The 25,219-nt window shown below is 39.5% G+C and overlaps 1 pseudogene; it reads left to right on the top strand.

The window, feature by feature from the left end:
* Positions 1–25,219, top strand: part of LOC138305511 (beta-hexosaminidase-like) — a 50,985-nt pseudogene that overhangs the window by 5,357 nt on the left and 20,409 nt on the right.

Below are 25,219 nucleotides of genomic sequence, written 5' to 3'. Positions count from 1 at the left end.
ACAGATAAAACTCAGTGAACCAGTCACTGACACATCAGTTTACAGATAAAACTCGGTGAACCAGTCACTGACACATTAGTTTACAGATAAAACTCAGTGAACCAGTCACTGACACAACAGTTTACAGATAAAACTCAGTGAACCAGTCACTAACACATCAGTTTACATAGATAAAACTCAGTGAACCAGTCACAACACATCAGTTTACATAGATAAAAACTAAGTGAACCAGTCACTAACACATCAGTTTACATAGATAAAACTCAGTGAACCAGTCACTGACACATCAGTTTACAGATAAAACTCAGTGAACCAGTCACTGACACATCAGTTTACAGATAAAACTCAGTGAACCAGTCACTGACACATCAGTTTACAGATAAAACTCAGTGAACCAGTCACTGACACATCAGTTTACAGATAAAACTCAGTGAACCAGTCACTGACACATCAGTTTACAGATAAAACTCAGTGAACCAGTCACTGACACATCAGTTTACAGATAAAACTCAGTGAACCAGTCACTGACACATCAGTTTACAGATAAAGCTCAGTGAACAGATTCATATAGATGGTGAACAAGTCATGAACAAGTGAATAACTGTACTATGCATTCCTTGTATGTTTTTTTCTCAATGAATTGATGTTGTAAATTCTATCACATATTTTCTAGATTGTGACCAGCGAAGGAAACAGATATGATTGCCCGGGCGTGTCGATCTAGCATCTACCATTTTAGTAGCAGAAACATCCGAGCGATAATTTTGTTTGGTGTTGCTATAGGGATACTGATTGCAGCTCGGGATTACCTACAGTAAGTATAAAGTTTATGGCCCCCGGGACCATGTCTTAGTATTTGATATATAAAAATAAAAACAAAAATTTCAAGGTTTTTGCCAGGCCTTTGTAGGCCGAGTAGATGGACCTACTCCAAGTTGAAAAATTGCACTATATTTTCTCAAATTCAGTCAGTATTTTCCCAAATCATGGTAAATTAATTTAAAACCCTAAATGATGTCTTATACCTACAACTTCAGTCAGTTCTGCTTTTCTGAATGTTTGGTTTGATTGTTACCTTTGTATTTTTTCAGTTCTGCTCCTCCGAAAGTTACTTATAAGAAGCGTAAGTATGACTGTGTTGTTTGGATTGAAATGGAAGTTACATTTATCATGTGTGCCCTGGTCCTGACTTGTGTGGCCTGGTCCAGACTTGTGTGCCCTGGTCCTGACTTGTGTGCCCTGGTTATGACTTGCGTGCCCTGGTCCTGACATGTGTCCCCTGGTCCTGTCATGTGTGCCCTGGTCCTGACATGTGTCCCCTGGTGCTGACACAAGTGCCCTGGTCCTGATTTGTGTGCCCTGGTCCTGACATGTGTGCCCTGGTCCTGACTTGTGTGCCCTGGTTATGACTTGTGTGCCCTGGTCCTGACATATGTCCCCTGGTCCTGTCATGTGTCCCCTGGTCCTGACATGTGTCCCCTGGTCCTGAAATGTGGCCCTGGTCCTGACATGTGTCCCCTGGTCCTGAAATGTGGCCCTGGTCCTGACATGTGTCCCCTGGTCCTGAAATGTGGCCCTGGTCCTGACATGTGTCCCCTGGTCCTGACACATGTGCCCTGGTCCTGAAATGTGTCCCCTGGTCCTGACACATGTGCCCTGGTCCTGACACATGTGCCCTGGTCCTGACATGTGTGCCCTGGTCCTGACATGTGTCCCCTGGTCCTGACATGTGTGCCCTGGTCCTGACTTGTGTGCCCTGGTTATGACATGTGTGCCCTGGTCCTGACATGTGTCCCCTGGTCCTGACATGTGTGCCCTGGTCCTGACATGTGTGCCCTGGTCCTGACATGTGTCCCCTGGTCCTGACATGTGTCCCCTGGTCCTGACATGTGTCCCCTGGTCCTGACATGTGTCCCCTGGTCCTGACATGTGTGCCCTGGTCCTGACATGTGTCCCCTGGTCCTGACATGTGTCCCCCTGGTCCTGATTTGTGTGCCCTGGTACTGACATGTGTGCCCTGGTCCTGACTTGTGTGCCCTGGTTATGACTTGCGTGCCCTGGTCCTGAAATGACTGGCCCTGGTCCTGACATCTGTCCCCTGGTCCTGACACATGTGCCCTGGTCCTGATTTGTGTCCCCTGGTCCTGACATCTGTCCCCTGGTCCTGATACATGTCCCCTGGTCCTGATACATGTCCCCTGGTCCTGACATGTGTCTCCTGGTCCTGACATGTGTCCCCTGGTCCTGACATGTGTCCCCTGGTCCTGACATGTGTCCCCTGGTCCTGACATGTGTCTCCTGGTCCTGACATGTGTCCCCTGGTCCTGACATGTGTCCCCTGGTCCTGACATGTGTCTCCTGGTCCTGACACATGTGCCCTGGTCCTGATTTGTGTGCCCTGGTCCTGACATGTGTCCCCTGGTCCTGACTTGTGTGCGGTGGTTATGACTTGTGTGCCCTGGTCCTGACATGTGGCCGTGGTCCAGACATCTGTCCCCTGGTCCTGACACATGTGCCCTGGTCCTGATTTGTGTGCCCTGGTCCTGACATGTGTGCCCTGGTCCTGACATGTGTGCCCTGGTCCTGACATGTGTCCCCTGGTCCTGTCATGTGTCCCCTGGTCCTGAAATGTGGCCCTGATCATGACATCTGTCCTCTGGTCCTGACACATGTGCCCTGGTCCTGACATGTGTCCCCTGGTCCTGACACATGTGCCCTGGTTATGACTTGTGTGCCCTGGTTATGACTTGTGTGCCCTGGTCCTGAAATGTGGCCCTGGTCCTGACATCTGTCACCTGGTCCTGACACATGTGCCCTGGTCCTGACATGTGTCTCCTGGTCCTGACATGTGTCCCCTGGTCCTGACACTTGTGCCCTGGTCCTGATTTGTGTGCCCTGGTCCTGACATGTGTGCCCTGGTCCTGACTTGTGTGCCGTGGTTATGACTTGTGTGCCCTGGTTATGACTTGTGTGCCCTGGTCCTGACATGTGGCCCTGGTCCAGACATCTGTCCCCTGGTCCTGACACATGTGCCCTGGTCCTGATTTGTGTGCCCTGGTCCTGACATGTGTGCCCTGGTCCTGACATATCTGTTCCCTGGTCCTGACATGTGTCTCCAGGTCCTGACATGTGTCTCCTGGTCTTGACATGTGTCCCCTGGTCCTGACATGTGTCCCCTGGTCCTGACATGTGTCCCCTGGTCCTGACATGTGTGCCCTGGTCCTGACATGTGTGCCCTGGTTATCACTTGTGTCCCCTGGTCCTGACATGTGTGCCCTGGTCCTGACTTGTGTACCCTGGTTATGACTTGTGTGCCCTGGTTCTGACATGTGTGCCCTGGTTATCACTTGTGTCCCCTGGTCCTTACATGTGTCCCCTGGTCCTGACATGTGTGCCCTGGTCTTGACATGTGTCCCTTGGTCCTGACATCAGAAGCATCAGAAGATATAAAGACTTGAAACATAAAAGAGAGTGATAGTAGGTTGATGGTTTTCTCCAGCTTCTCTTGCTTGACTCCACCTCATATAATGGATACTAACCATTTGTTGACTGAAGCACCCTAAGGTAAAGAGAAACCAACAGAAGCAATGAGCCATGGAACAATTAGTTTCTAAATCTGTTTGAATGGCTATGTGTTATTATAAATGTATGACACTGTATGGTATAGTAATGTGATAAGGGAGATAACTCCTATAATGTAAAACAAGTGAGGATCATTTAATGATCGTGTTTGATTCCCTGTTCTGAAAACCACTTTCACAAATTCAAAATTTTAGGGAATAATTTTGTAAATTACAGGTCAATTAGATGACGTAGAAGCAGTAATTGTCTATTTTTTCAAAAGCATATACAGTTATTACAGTACAAGATACATTTTCTGATACAGCATAGAAAGTTTTATAAAATCTACAGTAATTTTAGCAAAAAGACTACAATGTTTTAATAGGTACTTGTGAACTGGGACACTCAAAGTTAGAACTGGAGAGAAATCCCTGTTGTCAGTAAGAATCATTAATATAGTAATATGTTTTAGAATAACACAGATGATAAATAGTGGTTAATATACACTATATAAATTGTGTATGTTTTAAGTAAGTGTTTTGGGAGACTGCTGTATTCATGGTGTGGCGTTTATTACAGCGTTACTGTATCAGGACTTCTGTATTCATGCTGTGGCGTTTTATTACAGTGTTACTGTATCAGGACTGCTGTATTCATGCTGTGTTGTTTATTACAGCGTTACTGTATCAGGACTGCTGTATTCATGCTGTGGCGTTTATTACAGTGTTACTGTATCAGGACTGCTGTATTCATGCTGTGGCGTTTATTACAGTGTTACTGTATCAGGACTGCTGTATTCATGCTGTGGCGTTTATTACAGTGTTACTGTATCAGGACTGCTGTATTCATGCTGTGGCGTTTATTTCAGCGTTACTGTATCAGGACTGCTGTATTCATGCTGTGGCGTTTATTACAGTGTTACTGTATCAGGACTGCTGTATTCATGCTGTGTTGTTTATTACAGTGTTACTGTATCAGGACTGCTGTATTCATGCTGTGTCGTTTATTACAGTGTTACTGTATCAGGACTGCTGTATTCATGCTGTGGTGTTTATTACAGTGTTACTGTATCAGGACTGCTGTATTCATGCTGTGGTGTTTATTACAGTGTTACTGTATCAGGACTGCTGTATTCATGCTGTGGCGTTTATTACAGTGTTACTGTATCAGGACTGCTGTATTCATGCTGTGGCGTTTATTTCAGCGTTACTGTATCAGGACTGCTGTATTCATGCTGTGGCGTTTATTACAGTGTTACTGTATCAGGACTGCTGTATTCATGCTGTGGCGTTTATTACAGTGTTACTGTATCAGGACTGCTGTATTCATGCTGTGGTCGTTTATTACAGTGTTACTGTATCAGGACTGCTGTATTCATGCTGTGGCGTTTATTACAGTGTTACTGTATCAGGACTGCTGTATTCATGCTGTGGTGTTTATTACAGTGTTACTGTATCAGGACTGCTGTATTCATGCTGTGGTGTTTATTACAGTGTTACTGTATCAGGACTGCTGTATTCATGCTGTGGCGTTTATTACAGTGTTACTGTATCAGGACTGCTGTATTCATGCTGTGGCGTTTATTACAGTGTTACTGTATCAGGACTGCTGTATTCATGCTGTGGCGTTTATTACAGTGTTACTGTATCAGGACTGCTGTATTCATGCTGTGGTGTTTATTACAGTGTTACTGTATCAGGACTGCTGTATTCATGCTGTGGTGTTTATTACAGCGTTACTGTATCAGGACTGCTGTATTCATGCTGTGGCGTTTATTACAGTGTTACTGTATCAGGACTGCTGTATTCATGCTGTGGTGTTTATTACAGTGTTACTGTATCAGGACTGCTGTATTCATGCTGTGGCGTTTATTACAGTGTTACTGTATCAGGACTGCTGTATTCATGCTGTGGCGTTTATTTCAGTGTTACTGTATCAGGACTGCTGTATTCATGCTGTGGCATTTATTACAGCGTTACTGTATCAGGACTGCTGTATTCATGCTGTGGCGTTTATTACAGTGTTACTGTATCAGGACTGCTGTATTCATGCTGTGGTGTTTATTACAGTGTTACTGTATCAGGACTGCTGTATTCATGCTGTGGCGTTTATTACAGTGTTACTGTATCAGGACTGCTGTATTCATGCTGTGGCGTTTATTACAGTGTTACTGTATCAGGACTGCTGTATTCATGCTGTGGCGTTTATTACAGCGTTACTGTATCAGGACTGCTGTATTCATGTTGTGGCGTTTATTACAGTGTTACTGTATCAGGACTGCTGTATTCATGCTGTGGCGTTTATTACAGCGTTACTGTATCAGGACTGCTGTATTCATGCTGTGGTGTTTGTTACAGCGTTACTGTATCAGGACTGCTGTATTCATGCTGTGGTGTTTGTTACACAGCGTCACTGTATCAGGACTGCTGTATTCATGCTGTGGCGTTTGTTACAGTGTTACTGTATCAGGACTGCTGTATTCATGCTGTGGTGTTTATTACAGTGTTTACTGTATCAGGACTGCTGTATTCATGCTGTGGCGTTTATTACAGTGTTACTGTATCAGGACTGCTGTATTCATGCTGTGGCGTTTATTACAGTGTTACTGTATCAGGACTGCTGTATTCATGCTGTGGCGTTTATTACAGTGTTACTGTATCAGGACTGCTGTATTCATGCTGTGGCGTTTATTACAGTGTTACTGTATCAGGACTGCTGTATTCATGCTGTGGCGTTTATTACAGTGTTACTGTATCAGGACTGCTGTATTCATGCTGTGGCGTTTATTACAGTGTTACTGTATCAGGACTGCTGTATTCATGCTGTGGCGTTTGTTACAGTGTTACTGTATCAGGACTGCTGTATTCATGCTGTGGCGTTTATTACAGTGTTACTGTATCAGGACTGCTGTATTCATGCTGTGGCGTTTGTTACAGCGTTACTGTATCAGGACTGCTGTATTCATGCTGTGGCGTTTATTACAGGGTTACTGTATCAGGACTGCTGTATTCATGCTGTGGCGTTTATTACAGTGTTACTGTATCAGGACTGCTGTATTCATGCTGTGGCGTTTATTACAGTGTTACTGTATCAGGACTGCTGTATTCATGCTGTGGCGTTTATTACAGCGTTACTGTATCAGGACTGCTGTATTCATGCTGTGGCGTTTATTACAGCGTTACTGTATCAGGACTGCTGTATTCATGCTGTGGCGTTTATTACAGCGTTACTGTATCAGGACTGCTGTATTCATGCTGTGGCATTTATTACAGTGTTACTGTATCAGGACTGCTGTATTCATGCTGTGGCGTTTATTAAGCGTTTCTGTATCAGGACTGCTGTATTCATGCTGTGGCGTTTATTACAGCGTTACTGTATCAGGACTGCTGTATTCATGCTGTGGCGTTTATTACAGTGTTACTGTATCAGGACTGCTGTATTCATGCTGTGGCGTTTATTACAGCGTTACTGTATCAGGACTGCTGTATTCATGCTGTGGTGTTTATTACAGTGTTACTGTATCAGGATATTTTTCTATTTTGTAGATAAGACAGTACCAGCCTGGAACCCAGCTCACAGCAAAGATTTATTCCTTGTACCTGGTGTAAGGCCAAAAGGTAGGTCAGAGGTCAGATGGTATAGGTCATAGATTGCAGACTAGAACCCAGCTCACAGCAAAGATTTATTCCTTGTACCTGGTGTAAGGCCAAAAGGTAGGTCAGAGGTCAGATGGTATAGGTCATAGATTGCAGACTAGAACCCAGCTCACAGCAAAGATTTATTCCTTGTACCTGGTGTAAGGCCAAAAGGTAGGTCAGAGGTCAGATGGTATAGGTCATAGGTCACAGACTAGAACCCAGCTCACAGCAAAGATTTATTCCTTGTACCTGGTGTAAGGCCAAAAGGTAGGTCAGAGGTCAGATGATGTAGGTCATAGGTCACAGGCTAGAACTCAGCTCCCAGCAAATATTTATTCCTTGTACCTGGTGTAAGGCCAAAAGGTAGGTCATATAGGTCAGAGGTCAGACAGTATAGGTCATAGGTCACAGACTGGAACCCAGCTCACAGCAAGGATTTTTTTCCTTTTACCTGGTGTAAGGCCAAAAGGTAGGCCATACAGGTCAGAGGTCAAATGTTATAGGCCATAGGTCAGATACTGTAAATGTTTGTCACTCAATGTAGGTATTGATTAATACATAAATTTATTGCTAGGTCATCCAATTCAGGTTGCAGGTCAAAGATTACCTGATGAACATGTGACATATGGTCCCAAATGGTCATTTTAATAGAAGTTAAAACTGCACTTGATATTGATACACAAAATTAAAGATACTCCACCGCCGACAGAGCATAAATGATACTCATCATTTTAACAATAATTGGTGTTTAATCATGTAAACATATGTCTAATTAACACAAGAAATTATTTCAAATAATTTATTTTGCATTTCGTGCATGTGCAATTAGTACCTAATTCAACATAGAATATAGTATCACAGATTGTTTTGGTATAGTGTACGTCACAGAGTTTTCGGGATGTAATTATTTGTTTTTTATATTTTAACTTGAAGTAAATTAATGGTGTAACGTAAGTAACTTTAGTAACTGAAGAAAAATACTAAATTGTCTGCTCCTGTTATTAATAGTGAAAAAAATACCATTTGTCAGCGGTGGAGCATCTTTAACATAGTGACCTTCAGAGTTTACATCATGGATAATTTCTTGTTTCTCTAATATACTGTAAACCAACTTTTATTTGTGTGCAATTTACTTTCACGAATTTTGCGATTGACTAAAATTTGTGAAAGTTGATATCTGCAAATTATTATAGATATGACTTAGTATGATAGTATCAAATGAAAGTAGAACTATTATTTATTATGTAGTCTGTTCCGAAAAAGTTGATCTCTGTGAATTATTATAGAAATGACTTAGTATGATAGTATCAAATGAAAGTAGAACTATTATTTATTATGTAGTCTGTTCCGAAAAAGTTGATCTCTGTGAATTATTATAGAAATGACTTAGTATGATAGTATCAAATGAAAGTAGAACTATTATTTATTATATAGTCTGTTCCGAGAAAGTTGATCTCTGCGAATTGTTATAGAAATGACTTAGTATGATAGTATCAAATGAAAGTAGAACTATATGTAGTCTGTTCTGTGAAAGTTGATCTCTTTTGAAAAGGAATTCACAGAATTTATTTGGCACTTATAAAAGTTAGTTTGCAGTATACAAGCTCACAATTTGGAATTTTCCAATTCTCAGTATTTTGATTTATTTTAAGAAGTTTCACACCATTTTCATAAGATTTCTTATTGCTTCTTGTTGCTTTCTTATTTCCTATAAGCTCACTTTGATAAAGTTTATCATTTATCATAAGCTCACTTTGATAAAGTTAATAATCTATTATAATCTCACTTTGATAAAATTAATCATCTATTATAAGCTCACTTTGATAAAGTTTATCATCTATTATAGGTTCACTTTGATAAAGTTTATCATCTATTATAGGCTCACTTTGATAAAGTTTATCATCTATTATAGGCTCACTTTGATAAAGTTTATCATCTATTATAGGCTCACTTTGATAAAGTTTATCATCTATTATAAGTTCACTTTGATAAAGTTTATCATCTATTATAGGCTCACTTTGATAAAGTTTATAATCTATTATAGGCTCACTTTGATAAAGTTTATCATCTATTATAAGTTCACTTTGATAAAATTTATCATCTATATAGGTTCACTTTGATAAAGTTTATAATCATCTATTATAGGCTCACTTTGATAAAGTTTATCATCTATTATAGGTTCACTTTGATAAAGTTTATCATCTATTATAGGCTCACTTTGATAAAGTTTATCATCTATTATAGGTTCACTTTATATGATCCTTGATAAAGTTTATAATCTATTATAGGCTCACTTTGATAAAGTTTATAATCTATTATAGGCTCACTTTGATAAAGTTTATCATCTATTATAATTCACTTTGATAAAGTTTATCATCTATTATAGTCTCACTTTGATAAAGTTTATCATCTATTATAGGCTCACTTTGATAAAGTTTATCATCTATTATAAGTTCACTTTGATAAAGTTTATCATCTATTATAGGCTCACTTTGATAAAATTTATCATCTATATATAGCTCACTTTGATAAGTTTATTATTATAGGCTCACTTTGATAAAGTTTATCATCTATTATAGGCTCACTTTGATAAAGTTTATCATCTATTATAGGCTCACTTTGATAAAGTTTATCATCTATTATAGGTTCACTTTGATAAAGTTTATCATCTATTATAGGCTCACTTTGATAAAGTTTATCATCTATTATAGTCTCACTTTGATAAAGTTTATCATCTATTATAGGCTCACTTTGATAAAGTTTATCATCTATTATAGGCTCACTTTGATAAAGTTTATCATCTATTATAGTCTCACTTTGATAAAGTTTATCATCTATTATAGGCTCACTTTGATAAAGTTTATCATCTATTATAGGCTCACTTTGATAAAGTTTATCATCTATTATAGGTTCACTTTGATAAAGTTTATCATCTATTATAGGCTCACTTTGATAAAGTTTATCATCTATTATAGGTTCACTTTGATAAAGTTTATCATCTATTATAGGCTCACTTTGATAAAGTTTATCATCTATTATAGGCTCACTTTGATAAAGTTTATCATCTATTATAGTCTCACTTTGATAAAGTTTATCATCTATTATAGGTTCACTTTGATAAAGTTTATCATCTATTATCAGCTCACTTTGATAAAGTTTATCATCTATTATAGGTTCACTTTGATAAAGTTTATCATCTATTATAAGCTCACTTTGATAAAGTTTATCATCTATTATGAGCTCACTTTTTATAAAGTTTATCATCTATTATAGGTTCACTTTGATAAAGTTTATCATCTATTATAAGCTCACTTTGATAAAGTTTATCATCTATTATAGGCTCACTTTGATAAAGTTTATCATCTATTATAGGTTCACTTTGATAAAGTTTATCATCTATTATAAGCTCACTTTGATAAAGTGTATCATCTATTATAAGCTCACTTTTGAAAGAGTTTATAATCTTTTACAGCTCACCATGTTGCCCCGGTGGACCGGACTAAAGTCCTTGAGAAGTTGGCTAAGGCAGCCAACGCTCCAATAGAGCACCCTCTCCTCGCCTTCCAGAGACATCCGGGCATTCAGCGCTCCAAACAAGACACAGCTATGGTTGAATATATTGCAGACAAAGTGAAAGTAGAAATTGCTGTCCTCACGAACTTGGAGAGCAACCTTACATGCTGGTTTCAGATAACATTAACCAATCTGGGGACGGCAACAATCTCATATGGAAACTGGGAGATTTATTTCCATTCCATTCGATTTCTCCAGCAGTTCAATTTTCCATACCCAGATGGGGTGTTAATTAAAGAGTCACCGTTCCGTTTATTTCACGTGGAAGGGTCGCTGTATCGATTGGTTCCTGAAGAGAGTGAATTCAGTGGATGGGGGGCCGGGGCAGAGGTCAACCTTCACCTGGAGGCTAAAGCCTTCCTTATATCACGGTCAGATTTCTTCCCAAATTGGTACGTGACAGCACCAAAGGTTACACCACTTTTGTTACAGTCCACAATGAACAGTAATATGACATTCGTCCACGCTTTTGATACAGAAAACCAGTGGAAGAGACGAACCAATGATAGGTACAACCCATTCACAGCCGAGGACCGATTTAACAGGAACCTCGTGATCCGCGACCTTGGACATCCGGGGTCATACGTCATACCGACACCCGTAAAGACCAGCTTGCATCCAATCAAAAAAGTGACCATGGATAGGAAGACTTGGAAAATAATTCACAATGAGAAATTCTTCCAGGAAGCGAGATACCTGGCAGGTAATTCGAGGGGTGTTCCAAAATTATTGTTACTTTTGTGATTTCTCTTTGATAGAAGTAATTCTGATCATTTTACTTTGCCCTGTCCCTCGAAGTACTCCCCCTCTGCATTTATGCATCGTTTCAACCGATCGATCCACTTTTGGAAACAGATTTCGTACTCTTGAATTGGTATACTCATAAGATACTGGTAAATGGCAGAGCCAAGGGCATTTCTTGATTTATATTTTGTTCCAGACAGATGAAATTTTAGTTTGGGGAACTAGAAAAAGTCACAGGGGGCCAAGTCTGATGAATATGCAGGGTGGGGGAGGACAGTGACCTTTTCTGCCTTAAAAAACTCCGTTACAATGCGCGCCATGTGTGCTGGCGCATTATCATGTAAGAGCCTGAGGTACTTCAAACCTGTCTGTGTCTGTGGGCGGCGGCGTTTGTAGACTTTCTTAAGTTTTCAATGTACTAATGTCTCTATAATACTTCGTTGTGACAGTTTTGCCTTTTGGAACAGGGATTTGAATGATTGGACCCTTGTTATCAAAGAATATGACATACAAAACCTTTCTCACGGTGCGTATTCTTTTAGCAATGCTAGGGCGCCTGGCGTTTTTGCTTGCCCAGATTCGATTAGAGCATTTTTCTTTTGGGTTCGAAAAAATGCACCCATGTTTCATCACCTGTGACCAAATTATCAAAAGCCTTTTTGCTGTATTTTGGGTATTTCTTCGATAAGGATTGGGCCTTGTCCACCCGGGACCTCTTTTGGTTGTCAGTTAGTAAATGGGGTATCCACCTGGCATTGGTCTTGCCCAGCTTAAGATGTTTCTTTAAAATGCAATGAATATGTGCTAAAGACAAGCCTGTCATTTTAGCTAACTGCCGGACAGTGTATCTTGCATCTTTGTCAAGGATTTGCCGAATTAGTTCAATGTTATGCTTTGTTGTTGTTGTTGCAGGGCGACCTGTGTGGGCAGCATCTTTAAGCTGCTGGTGTCCTGACTTAAATCGAGCAACCCACCTACAAATAGTCATATATATATGACATTTGACTCTTCCCATATATATCACACACCTCACGATGAATATCCACTGGCTTTAAGCCAAGTAGAGACCTACCTTTGATATAGGCCCTAATTTCAATTACGTTTTCAACTCTCTTGCCAACCATATTTGTATAGAGTGTAACGAATGCGCTACAAAACAATGTACACAGCACCAAGGTCAATGTAATTGTGAGCGAGATATTTAACTAATTACGCTTCAGATATCACGCTAACGCCACGAGGTAGTTTTAAGCCCATTTAGCACGATTTCAACGAGATATTGCGCAAGTAATATTAATTTCGGAACATCCCTCGTACTAGTGAACCTGAAATGTTCAGGATGTAAAGACTTTTTAGGCCATCTGACTCGAAGAGTCAGGATGACCTATAGTCATCATGTTTCGTCCATCTTTGTCCGCTTTGCCCTGTGTGTTTACTTTTCACATTTTGAACTTCTTCTCAAGTTCTACAAGTGTGGTTTAGCTGAAACTTGCATGATATGATCCTGACATGGTCCCGACCAAGTGCTGTTATTTTTCGGGTCGATCTGAAATCCAAGGTGGCCACCACAGCCACCATCTTGAAAATGTATTTGGAACGTCTTCTCATGTTCCACAGTTGCGCTTTGGTTGAAACTTGCATGAAATGATCCTGATATGATCTTGACAAAGTGTTGTTACATCTCTGGTTGATCTCAAATCGAAGATGGCTACCATGACACCATATCAAATTAATTTCCTATTAGAACTTTTGCCAAAGAAGGCAGATGACCATTAAGGCCCTTGGGCCTCTTGTTTTTTTGTGGTCACAACAAAGGTAAATACAACATTAAGATATTACCTGTTGTTAAAAATGTTATACAGGTAAGGGCTAACCATGAAAAATTTAACATGATTTCCGATGATGAGCCCTTATATCATACAATCAAGCTCTTTAATTCTTCCCTGGTATTATACAAGCTCCTTAATACGAGCTTATTTCCCCCATGTTATACAAACTCCTTGATAAGAGCTTATTTCTCCCATGTTATACAAGCTCCTTTCTAAGAGCTTATATCCCACATGTTATACAAGCTCCATTATAAGAGCTTATTTCCACATGTTATACAAGCTCCTTTATAAGAGCTTATTTCCACATGTTATACAAGCTCCTTTATAAGAGCTTATTTCCCATGTTATACAAGCTCCTTTATAAGAGCTTATTTCCCCATGTTATACAAGCTCCTTTATAAGAGCTTATTTCACCATGTTATACAAGCTCCTTTATCTTATTTACACATGTTTTACAAGCTCCTTTATAAGAGCTTATTTCACCATGTATACAAGCTCCTTAAGAGCTATGTTCCTTACAAGCTCTTATTCACATTTATACAAGCTCCTTTATAAGAGCTTATTTCACCAGTTATACAAGCTCCTTTATGTTTTTCCATACAAGCTCCTTTATAACTTAACCATGTTAAGAAGCTTTTATAAGAGCTTATTTCACCATGTATACAACTCATGTTATTTCCCCCACAAGCTCCTTTATAAGAGCTTATTCCCCATACTTTACAAGCTCCTTTAAAGAGCTTATTTCACCATGTTTTACAAGCTCCTTTAAAAGACTTATTTCACCATGTTATACAAGCTCCTTTATAGGAGCTTATTTCCCCCATACTTATAAGCTCCTTAAAAGAGCTCGCCATGTTTACAAGCTCCTTTATAAGAGCTTAATTCCCCAAGCTCCTTTATAAGAGCTCACATTTTACAAGCTCCTTTATAAGAGCTTAATTCCACATGTTTTACAAGCTCCTTTATAAGAGCTTATTTCCCCATGTTATACAAGCTCCTTTTTCAGGGCTTATTTCCACATGTTATACAAGACTTATTTTTTCCCCATGTTTATCACAGCTCCTTTATAAGAGCTTATTTCCCCCATGTTTATACATGCTCCTTATAAGAGCTTATTTCCCCATGTTATCACAAAGCTCCTTTATATTTCTATTCCCCTTATATACACAAGCTCCTTTATAAGAGCTTAATTATTTCCCCTTATAACAACCTCCTTTTTTCAGAGTTTATTTCCGCCCTTTTTTACAAGCTCCATATAAGAGCTTATTTCCCCATGTTATACAAAGCTCCTTTATAAGAGCTTATTTCCCCATGTTATACAAGCCCATTATAAGAGCTATTTCTCCCCATTTATACAAGCTCCTTTATAAGAGCTTTTCCCCCATTTCAAGCTCCTTATATCACACAAGCTCCTCTAAGAGTTTATTTCTCCCCTTATATCACACAAGCTCCTCTAAGAGTTTTTTCCTCCCCTTATATCACTCAAGCTCCTCTAAGAGTTTTTTTCCTCCCCTTATATCACACAAGCTCCCCTAAGAGAGTTTATTTCTCCCCTTATATCACACAAGCTCCCCTAAGAGAGTTTATTTCTCCCCTTATATCACACAAGCTCCCCTAAGAGTTTATTTCTCCCCTTATATCACACAAGCTCCTCTAAGAGTTTATTTCTCTCCCCTTATATCACACAAGCTCCCCTAAGAGTTTATTTCTCCCCTTATATCACACAAGCTCCCCTAAGAGTTTATTTCTCCCCTTATATCACACAATCTAGATTTATTTCTCCCCTTATATCACACAAGCTCCTCTAAGAGTTTATTTCTCCCCTTATATCACACAAGCTCCCCTAAGAGTTTATTTCTCCCCTTATATCACACAAGCTCCCCTAAGAGTTTATTTCTCCCCTTATATCACACAAGCTCCTCTAAGAGTTTATTTCTCCCCTTATATCACACAAGCTCCCCTAAGAGTTTATTTCTCCCCTTATATCACACAAGCTCCCCTAAGAGTTTATTTCTCCCCTTATATCACACAAGCTCCCCTAAGAGTTTATTTCTCCCCTTATATCACACAAGCTCCTCTAAGAGTTTATTTTCTCCCCTTATATATACACAAGCTCCCCTAAGAGTTTATTTCTCCCCTTATATCACACAAGCTCCCTAAGAGTTTATTTCTCCCCTTATATCACACAAGCTCCTCTAAGAGTTTATTTCTCCCCTTATATCACACAAGCTCCTCTAAGAGTTTATTTCTCCCCTTATATCACACAAGCTCCCCTAAGAGTTTATTTCTCCCCTTATATCACACAAGCTCCTCTAAGAGTTTATTTCTCCCCTTATATCACACAAGCTCCTCTAAGAGTTTATTTCTCCCCTTATATCACACAAGCTCCTCTAAGAGTTTATTTCTCCCCTTATATCACACAAGCTCCTCTAAGAGAGTTTATTTCTCCCCTTATATCACACAAGCTCCTCTAAGAGTTTATTTCTCCCCTTATATCACACAAGCTCCCCTAAGAGTTTATTTCTCCCCTTATATCACACAAGCTCCCCTAAGAGTTTATTTCTCCCCTTATATCACACAAGCTCCCTAAGAGTTTATTTCTCCCCTTATATCACACAAGCTCCTCTAAGAGTTTTATTTCTCCCCTTATATCACACAAGCTCCTCTAAGAGTTTATTTCTCCCCTTATATCACACAAGCTCCTCTAAGAGTTTATTTCTCCCCTTATATCACACAAGCTCCTCTAAGAGTTTATTTCTCCCCTTATATCACACAAGCTCCCCTAAGAGTTTATTTCTCCCCTTATATCACACAAGCTCCTCTAAGAGTTTATTTCTCCCCTTATATCACACAAGCTCCCCTAAGAGTTTATTTCTCCCCTTATATCACACAAGCTCCCCTAAGAGTTTATTTCTCCCCGTATATCACACAAGCTCCCCTAAGAGTTTATTTCTCCCCTTATATAACATAAGCTCCTTTAAGAGTTTATTTCTCCCCTTGAGTTGTATTAGCTCTGGCTTCCTTCACTTAACAGTATGGCCTACCCTGAAATAACCAACACTCACAATTTGTATTGGACATGAAATCAAACCAAAGTTTATTTTCTTTAATTTTTAGATTTGTTGAAACTGGAAGTGAGCAGTGTAAAGCCGCGGTCTAACTTTATTTTGTTTACGGAGGAAACCGTCGTACCTTTGAAGCATCTTCCTACCACAGTTGATGAAGCCTACACATTAAATGTGGATCCTGTGTCCAACTCAATCACACTAGCTGCCAGCCACACCCATGGAGCATTCTACGCTGCAATCACTCTGTACAGAATAGCACATCAAATTCCGTCGGAGTTGTGGGAAGTTCCCGTCGGAGAGATCAGAGATCAACCTCGTTTTGGATATCGGGGCTTGCACTTGGATGTTGCGCGGAACTTTCATCCAAAAGACGAAGTTTTGCGGCTGTTGGATGTTATGGCTATATACAAGTTGAACAAGCTTCACATACATCTGTCAGACGATGAAGGTTGGAGGATCGAGATACAGGGACTGCCTGAACTAACACAGGTATTAGATTTTAAAATTTTTATTACTCAGAAAAAAGTTCGAAATGACAAAGATATGTGTGACACCTTGTTCAGGTCAATAACTTCAGATGATCACAGTCATTGTACTTTCCAAGTTATTGTAAAAACATTTTCTGGATAATCATGAGTCGTTTTTACCCTAAATTTTCCAACTTCTTCACTGTATCAGGTTCTGGTGCTTCCCCCATTTTTCTTATAGATTCATTTTAAGCACTCATTCTGAATTCCTATAAGTCCGAATTTTCACTGATTTTAACTGGTAGCATCCTTATTCTATGTGGTGAGGGATTCTGCTTTTAAGTCTGAGCTTATGTGATATCAATTTTAAACCAGGTGAGTGACACCGGCCCTCTGGGCCTCTTGTTGTAATATTAATCTAACTAGGTGAGTGATACAGGCCCTTTGAGACCCTTGTTATGATATTAATCTAACCAGGTGAGTGATACAGGCCCTTTGAGACTCTTGTTGTGATATTGATATGACTAGGTGAGTGATACAGGCCCTTTGAGACTCTTGTTGTGATATTAATCTAACCAGGTGAGTGATACAGGCCCTTTGAGACTCTTGTTGTGATATTAATCTAACCAGGTGAGTGATACAGGCCCTTTGAGACTCTTGTTGTGATATTGATATGACTAGGTGAGTGATACAGGCCCTTTGAGACTCTTTTTGTGATATTAATCTAACCAGGTGAGTGATACAGGCCCTTTGAGACTCTTGTTGTGATGATTAATTGATATGTTGATAACAGTTTGAGACTCTTGTTGTGATATTATTCTAAACCAGGTGAGTGATACCCCCTTGAGACTCTTGTTGTGATATTAATTTAACCAGGTGAGTGATACAGGCCCTTTGAGACTCTTGTTGTGATATTAATTTAACCAGGTGAGTGATACAGGCCCCTTTGAGACTCTTGTTGTGATATTAATCTAACCAGGAGTGAGTGATACAGGCCCTTTGAGACTCTTGTTGTGATATTGATATGACTAGGTGAGTGATACAGGCCCTTTGAGACTCTTGTTGTGATATTAATCTAACTAGGTGAGTGATACAGGCCCTTTGAGACTCTTGTTGTGATATTGATATGACTAGGTGAGTGATACAGGTCCTTTGGGCTCTTGTGATATAAATTTAACCAGTTGAGTGATACAGGCCCTCTGCACCTCTTGGTTAGTTTATATAATAAAATGTAAGTACATGTATATCCACTTACAGGTTGGATCTAGACGGTGTCATGGGGGTATGAAGAACAAATGCCTCTTCCCGGCCTTGGGATCAGGCCCCGACCCTGTATACCCCAGCTCCGGTTACTACACTGTCAACGACTACCGTGAGATCCTCAGACACGCGGAACTCCTACATATACAAATAATCCCGGAGATTGACATGCCCGGACACAGCCAGGCAGCTATTACGGCCATGGAGGCTCGATACCATGACCTTCACGAGAAAGGTCAGGGACTGGAGGCCAGGGAGTATCTCCTCAGTGACCTAGCAGACAAGTAAGTTCTGATTGGTGATTGTCAATGATAGGGATGTTCTGATTGGTGATTGTCAATGATAGGGATGTTCTGATTGGTGATTGTCAATGATAGGGATGTTCTGATTGGTGATTGTCATAATAGGGATGTTTCTGATTGGTGATGATGTCTATAATAGGGATGTTCTGATTGGTGATTGTCAATAATAGGGATGTTCTGATTGTCAATGATAGGGATGTTCTGATTGGTGATTGTCAATGATAGGGATGTTCTGATTGGTGATTGTCAATGATAGGGATGTTCTGATTGGTGATTGTCAATTGTTCTGATTGGTGATTGTCAATGATAGGGATGTTCTGATTGGTGATTGTCAATGATAGGGATGTTCTGATTGGTGATTGTCAATGATAGGGATGTTCTGATTGGTGATTGTCAATGATAGGGATGTTCTGATTGGTGATTGTCAATGATAGGGATGTTCTGGATAGGGATGTTCTGATTGGTGATTGTCAATAATAGGGATGTTCTGATTGGTGATTGTCAATGATAGGGATGTTCTGATTGGTGATTGTCAATGATAGGGATGTTCTGATTGGTGATTGTTTGTCTGATGTTCTGATTGGTGATTGTCAATGATAGGGATGTTCTGATTGGTGATTGTCAATGATAGGGATGTTCTGATTGGTGATTGTCAATGATAGGGATGTTCTGATTGGTGATTGTCAATGATAGGGATGTTCTGATTGGTGATTGTCAATATGATAGGGATGTTCTGATTGGTGATTGTCAATGATAGGGATGTTCTGATTGGTGATTGTCAATGATAGGGATGTTCTGATTGGTGATTGTCAATGATAGGGATGTTCTGATTGGTGATTGTCAATGATAGGGATGTTCTGATTGGTGATTGTCAATGATAGGGATGTTCTGATTGGTGATTGTCAATGATAGGGATGTTCTGATTGGTGATTGTCAATGATAGGGATGTTCTGATTGGTGATTGTCAATGATAGGGATGTTCTGATTGGTGATTGTCAATAATAGGGATGTTCTGATTGGTGATTGTCAATAATAGGGATGTTCTGATTGGTGATTGTCAATGATAGGGATGTTCTGATTGGTGATTGTCAATGATAGGGATGTTCTGATTGGTGATTGTCAATGATAGGGATGTTCTGATTGGTGATTGTCAATGATAGGGATGTTCTGATTGGTGATTGTCAATGATAGGGATGTTCTGATTGGTGATTGTCAATGATAGGGATGTTCTGATTGGTGATTGTCAATGATAGGGATGTTCTGATTGGTGATTGTCAATGATAGGGATGTTCTGATTGGTGATTGTCAATGATAGGGATGTTCTGATTGGTGATTGTCAATGATAGGGATGTTCTGATTGGTGATTGTCAATGATAGGGATGTTCTGATTGGTGATTGTCAATGATAGGGATGTTCTGATTGGTGATTGTCAATGATAGGGATGTTCTGATTGGTGATTGGCAATGGAAGGGATGTTCTGATTGGCTAATATTGAAGTGTAAGTTCTGATTGGCTAATATTGAAGAGTAAATTCTGATGTAAGTTCTAGTATCAATGTTAGAGATGTTCTGATTGGCTATTATCAATGTTAGGGATGTTCTGATTGGCTAATATCAATGTTATGGATGTTCTGATTTGATTGTACCACTATAATCGGCTCAGGAAGCCTGTCATCACACTATTTTCACATTTTCATTCCCCTTTATTTTCGTGATTTTGATTGCAATGTTTTATGCTGTACTGGTACTCAGAACTGTTTCACAGCTCTCTTTTTATTTCAGCCAAATCAGTAACGTCTGTTAGTTGTGTGATTGACATGTTGGGAGGAGTACACATGTATGACAAATTGAAGGAAGTTTCAAAAAGTTTACTTTCCAGATGATAACTTGAGAACATATCAATGGAATTTGTTCAATCTTCATACAATGACAGCAAAACAAAGCAGTAATAACTTGCTATAGATTAGAAAATGTAATTGATGGCAGGGAACATGTGTTGCTTGCAACAATTACTGTAAGCTTGTTTGTAAAAACGGTGATATTATGGTTTTTCACAAATTTCATCTCTTAGTCTAGTAATATTAACTTAATAGACTGCCCTCTCATTGTTTTCTATAGGTCAATTTACCTATCGGCCCATTCATTCACGAAGACTGTCCTCACATTGTTTTCTATAGGTCAATTTACCTATCGGCCCAGTCATTCACTAAGACTGCCCTCACATTGTTTTCTATAGGTCAATTTACCTATCGGCCCATTCATTCACTAAGACTGCCCTCACATTGTTTTCTATAGGTCAATTTACCTATCGGCCCAGTCATTCACTAAGACTGCCCTCACATTGTTTTCTATAGGTCAATTTACCTATCGGCCCAGTCATTCACGAAGACTGCCCTCACATTGTTTTCTATAGGTCAATTTACCTATCGGCCCAGTCATTCACTAAGACTGCCCTCACATTGTTTTCTATAGGTCAATTTACCTATCGGCCCAGTCATTCACTAAGACTGCCCATCTCATTGTTTTCTATAGGTCAATTTACCTATCGGCCCAGTCATTCACTAAGACTGCCCTCTCATTGTTTTCTATAGGTCAATTTACCTATCGGCCCATTCATTCACTAAGACTGCCCATCTCATTGTTTTCTATAGGTCAATTTACCTATCGGCCCAGTCATTCACTAAGACTGCCCTCACATTGTTTTCTATAGGTCAATTTACCTATCGGCCCAGTCATTCACGAAGACTGCCCTCACATTGTTTTCTATAGGTCAATTTACCTATCGGCCCAGTCATTCACTAAGACTGCCCTCACATTGTTTTCTATAGGTCAATTTACCTATCGGCCCAGTCATTCACTAAGACTGCCCTCACATTGTTTTCTATAGGTCAATTTACCTATCGGCCTAGTCATTCACGAAGACTGCCCTCACATTGTTTTCTATAGGTCAATTTACCTATCGGCCCAGTCATTCACTAAGACTGCCCTCACATTGTTTTCTATAGGTCAATTTACCTATCGGCCCAGTCATTCACGAAGACTGCCCTCACATTGTTTTCTATAGGTCAATTTACCTATCGGCCCAGTCATTCACGAAGACTGCCCTCACATTGTTTTCTATAGGTCAATTTACCTATCGGCCCAGTCATTCACTAAGACTGCCCTCACATTGTTTTCTATAGGTCAATTTACCTATGTCCAGTCATTCACGAAGACTGCCCTCACATTGTTTTCTATAGGTCAATTTACCTATCGGCCCAGTCATTCACTTAGACTGCCCATCACATTGTTTTCTATAGGTCAATTTACCTATCGGCCCAATCATTCACTAAGACTGCCCTCACATTGTTTTCTATAGGTCAATTTACCTATCGACCCAATCATTCACTAAGACTGCCCTCACATTGTTTTCTATAGGTCAATTTACCTATCGGCCCAGTCATTCACTGCCCTCACATTGTTTTCTATAGGTCAATTTACCTATCGACCCAATCATTCACTAAGACTGCCCTCACATTGTTTTCTATAGGTCAATTTACCTATCGGCCCAGTCATTCACTGCCCTCACATTGTTTTCTATAGGTCAATTTGCCTATCGGCCCAGTCATTCACTAAGACTGCCCTCACATTGTTTTCTATAGGTCAATTTACCTATCGGCCCAGTCATTCACGAAGACTGCCCTGAACCCGTGTCTGGAATCCACTTTACACATTCCTAAGACATGTGATGAAAAATCTCTTCAAGGTCATGCATAGTGACATTCAACCTTGACCTAAAGGCTATTCATTACTTTGGAGGTGACGAGGTTCCAAGTGGGGCTTGGATCAACACACTGCATGTCTCTCAAGCTCGTTACAGGTAAGTACAGGTAAATATTGTTATAAATATTACAGGTGTGGGACATTACACCTTGAGAGGTATATGACATTAAAGGTATATATTACATGTTTGACATTACAGGTGTGACATTACAGGTATATATTACAGGTGTGACATTACAGATATATATTACAAGTGTGACATTACAGGTATATATTACAGGTGTGACATTACAGGTATATATTACAGGTGTGACATTACAGGTATATATTACAGGTGTGACATTACAGGTATATATTACAGGTGTGACATTACAGGTATATATTACAGGTGTGACATTACAGGTATATATTACAGGTGTGACATTACAGATATATATTTACAAGTGTGACATTTAAAGGTATATATTACAGGTGTGAACAGGTTACAGGTAATATATTACAGGTGTGACATTACAGGTATATATTACAGGTGTGACATTACAAGGATATATTACAGGTGTGACATTACAGGTTAATGTATTACAGGTGTGATATTACAGGTATATATATTACAGGTGTGACATTACAGGTATATATTACAGGTGTGATATTACAGGTATATATTACAGGTGTGGGACATTACAAGGATATATTACAGGTGTGACATTACAGGTATATATTGTAAATAGGCAAGTCGGAAGTTCCGGGGATTGTCACTCGACTCCGGACATTAGTATGGTCCCACGTGACCCCGCATCGTCCATAGTACTTCCGGTAGTTTGCAACCCAGGTTCGTGAGCTCAAACCATACCGTCATGTTGTTGTAGTAACATAGAAGTCAGTTCAACAGTTACAATCACATTTATCTAAACAAGACAGATGATGGAAATATTTACAGATGAGGCATTCACTCGCTCACTCACAGCTCACACTACATATGACACAAACATAACAACGACCCCGACTCCTACCATCAGCACCGGGTTATATATTACAGGTTTGACATTACAAGTGTGACATTACAGGTATATATTACAGGTGTGACATTACAGGTATATATTACAGGTGTGACATTACAGGTATATATTACAGGTGTGACATTACAGGTATATATTACAGGTGTGACATTAAAGGTATATATTACAGGTGTGACATTACAGGTATATATTACAGGTGTGACATTACAGGTATATATTACAGGTGTGACATTACAGGTATATATTACAGGTGTGACATTACAGGTATATATTACAGGTGTGACATTACAGGTATATATTACAGGTGTGACATTACAGGTATATATTACAGGTGTGACATTACAGGTATATATTACAGGTGTGACATTACAGGTATATATTACAGGTGTGACATTACAGGTATATATTACAGGTGTGACATTACAGGTATATATTACAGGTGTGACATTACAGGTATATATTACAGGTGTGACATTACAGGTGTATATTACAGGTTTGACATTACAGGTATATATTACAGGTGTATAATTTATAGATATATATTACAGGTTTGACGTTACAGTTATATATTACAGTTGTGACATTACAGGTATAATAGGTTATTTACAGGTTTGGACATTTCAGGTATATATTGTAATAGGCAAGTTGGAGTTCCGGGATTGTCACTCGACTCCGGACATTAGTATGTCCCGTGACCCCGCATCGTCCATAGTACTTCCGGTAGTTTGCAACCCAGGTTCGTGAGCTCAAACCATAACCGTCATGTTGTTGTAGTAACAAAGGAGTCAGTTCAACAGTTAATCACATTTATTAAACAAGACAGATGGAAATATTTACAGATGAGGCATTCACTCGCTCACTCACACTACATATGACACAAACATAACAACGACCCCGACTCCTACATCAGCCCCAGGTTAACTAGAGTCTTAGCTACATGCCCTACCTGAGGCGTACCAGATGTAATGTCCACCCCCCACCCTGGACTTGTCGACTACATGAAATACCTGACAGCCTCTGATGATGGAGCAGTCTCCGGAAACAAATCTGTTTGAAAATGAGCCCCCGGAGTGCGTTGTGTGCACCTGTATTTATACCCTCGCCTAGGATTGAAATTGTCGAACGAAAAAACATGTGCAGGACTGGTAAGCCAGTCGCTACACTTAACAGGGTCAACTCAACTCACCCGGAATGACCTGACAGTGTTGTTATTTACCTGGAACTATGCAAATTAGCCATGTGCTCACTAGTCTGTAGTATTTATCTGAAAATATAGACAACCCCGCGCGACAGGAAACGCTTTAAACAACCTTTGGAAAATAGTAAGTATTAATACTATCGTTTCCCATATATATAAATGTTATACGAACGCTATTGATACATGCGTTAACAAAACTGCACATATTTAAAACCCCCTCCTATTACAATATTACAAGTGTGACATTACATGTATATATTACAGGTGTGACATTACAGGTATATATTACAGGTGTGACATTACAGGTATATATTACAGGTGTGACATTACAGGTATATATTAACAGTTACAGGTATGTATTACAGATGTGACATTACAGGTATATACACAGGTGTGACAGGAAAGTTATATAATACAGGTGTGACATTACAGGTGTGACATTACAGGTATATATTACAGGTGTGACATTACAGGTGTGACTTTACAGATATATATTACAGTGTGACATTATATTAGGTGTGACATATATATTACAGGTGTGACATTACAGGTATATATTACAGGTGTGACATTACAGGTATATATTACAGGTGTTACAGGTTATGTATATATTTCAGGTGTGACATTACAGTATAATATTACACGGATGTGACATTAACAGGTATATATTACAGGGTGACACTACAGGTGACATTACAGGTAATATATTACAGGTGTGACATTACAGGTATATATTACCTGGTGTGACATTACAGGTATATATTACAGGTGACATTACAGTATATTACAGTGTGGACATACA

Source organism: Argopecten irradians, chromosome 13 (assembly GCF_041381155.1).
Source record: "Argopecten irradians isolate NY chromosome 13, Ai_NY, whole genome shotgun sequence".
NCBI classification, from domain to species: domain Eukaryota; kingdom Metazoa; phylum Mollusca; class Bivalvia; order Pectinida; family Pectinidae; genus Argopecten; species Argopecten irradians.
Note: the sequence above shows the minus strand (reverse complement) of the source record. Positions and strands in the feature narration are given on the sequence as shown.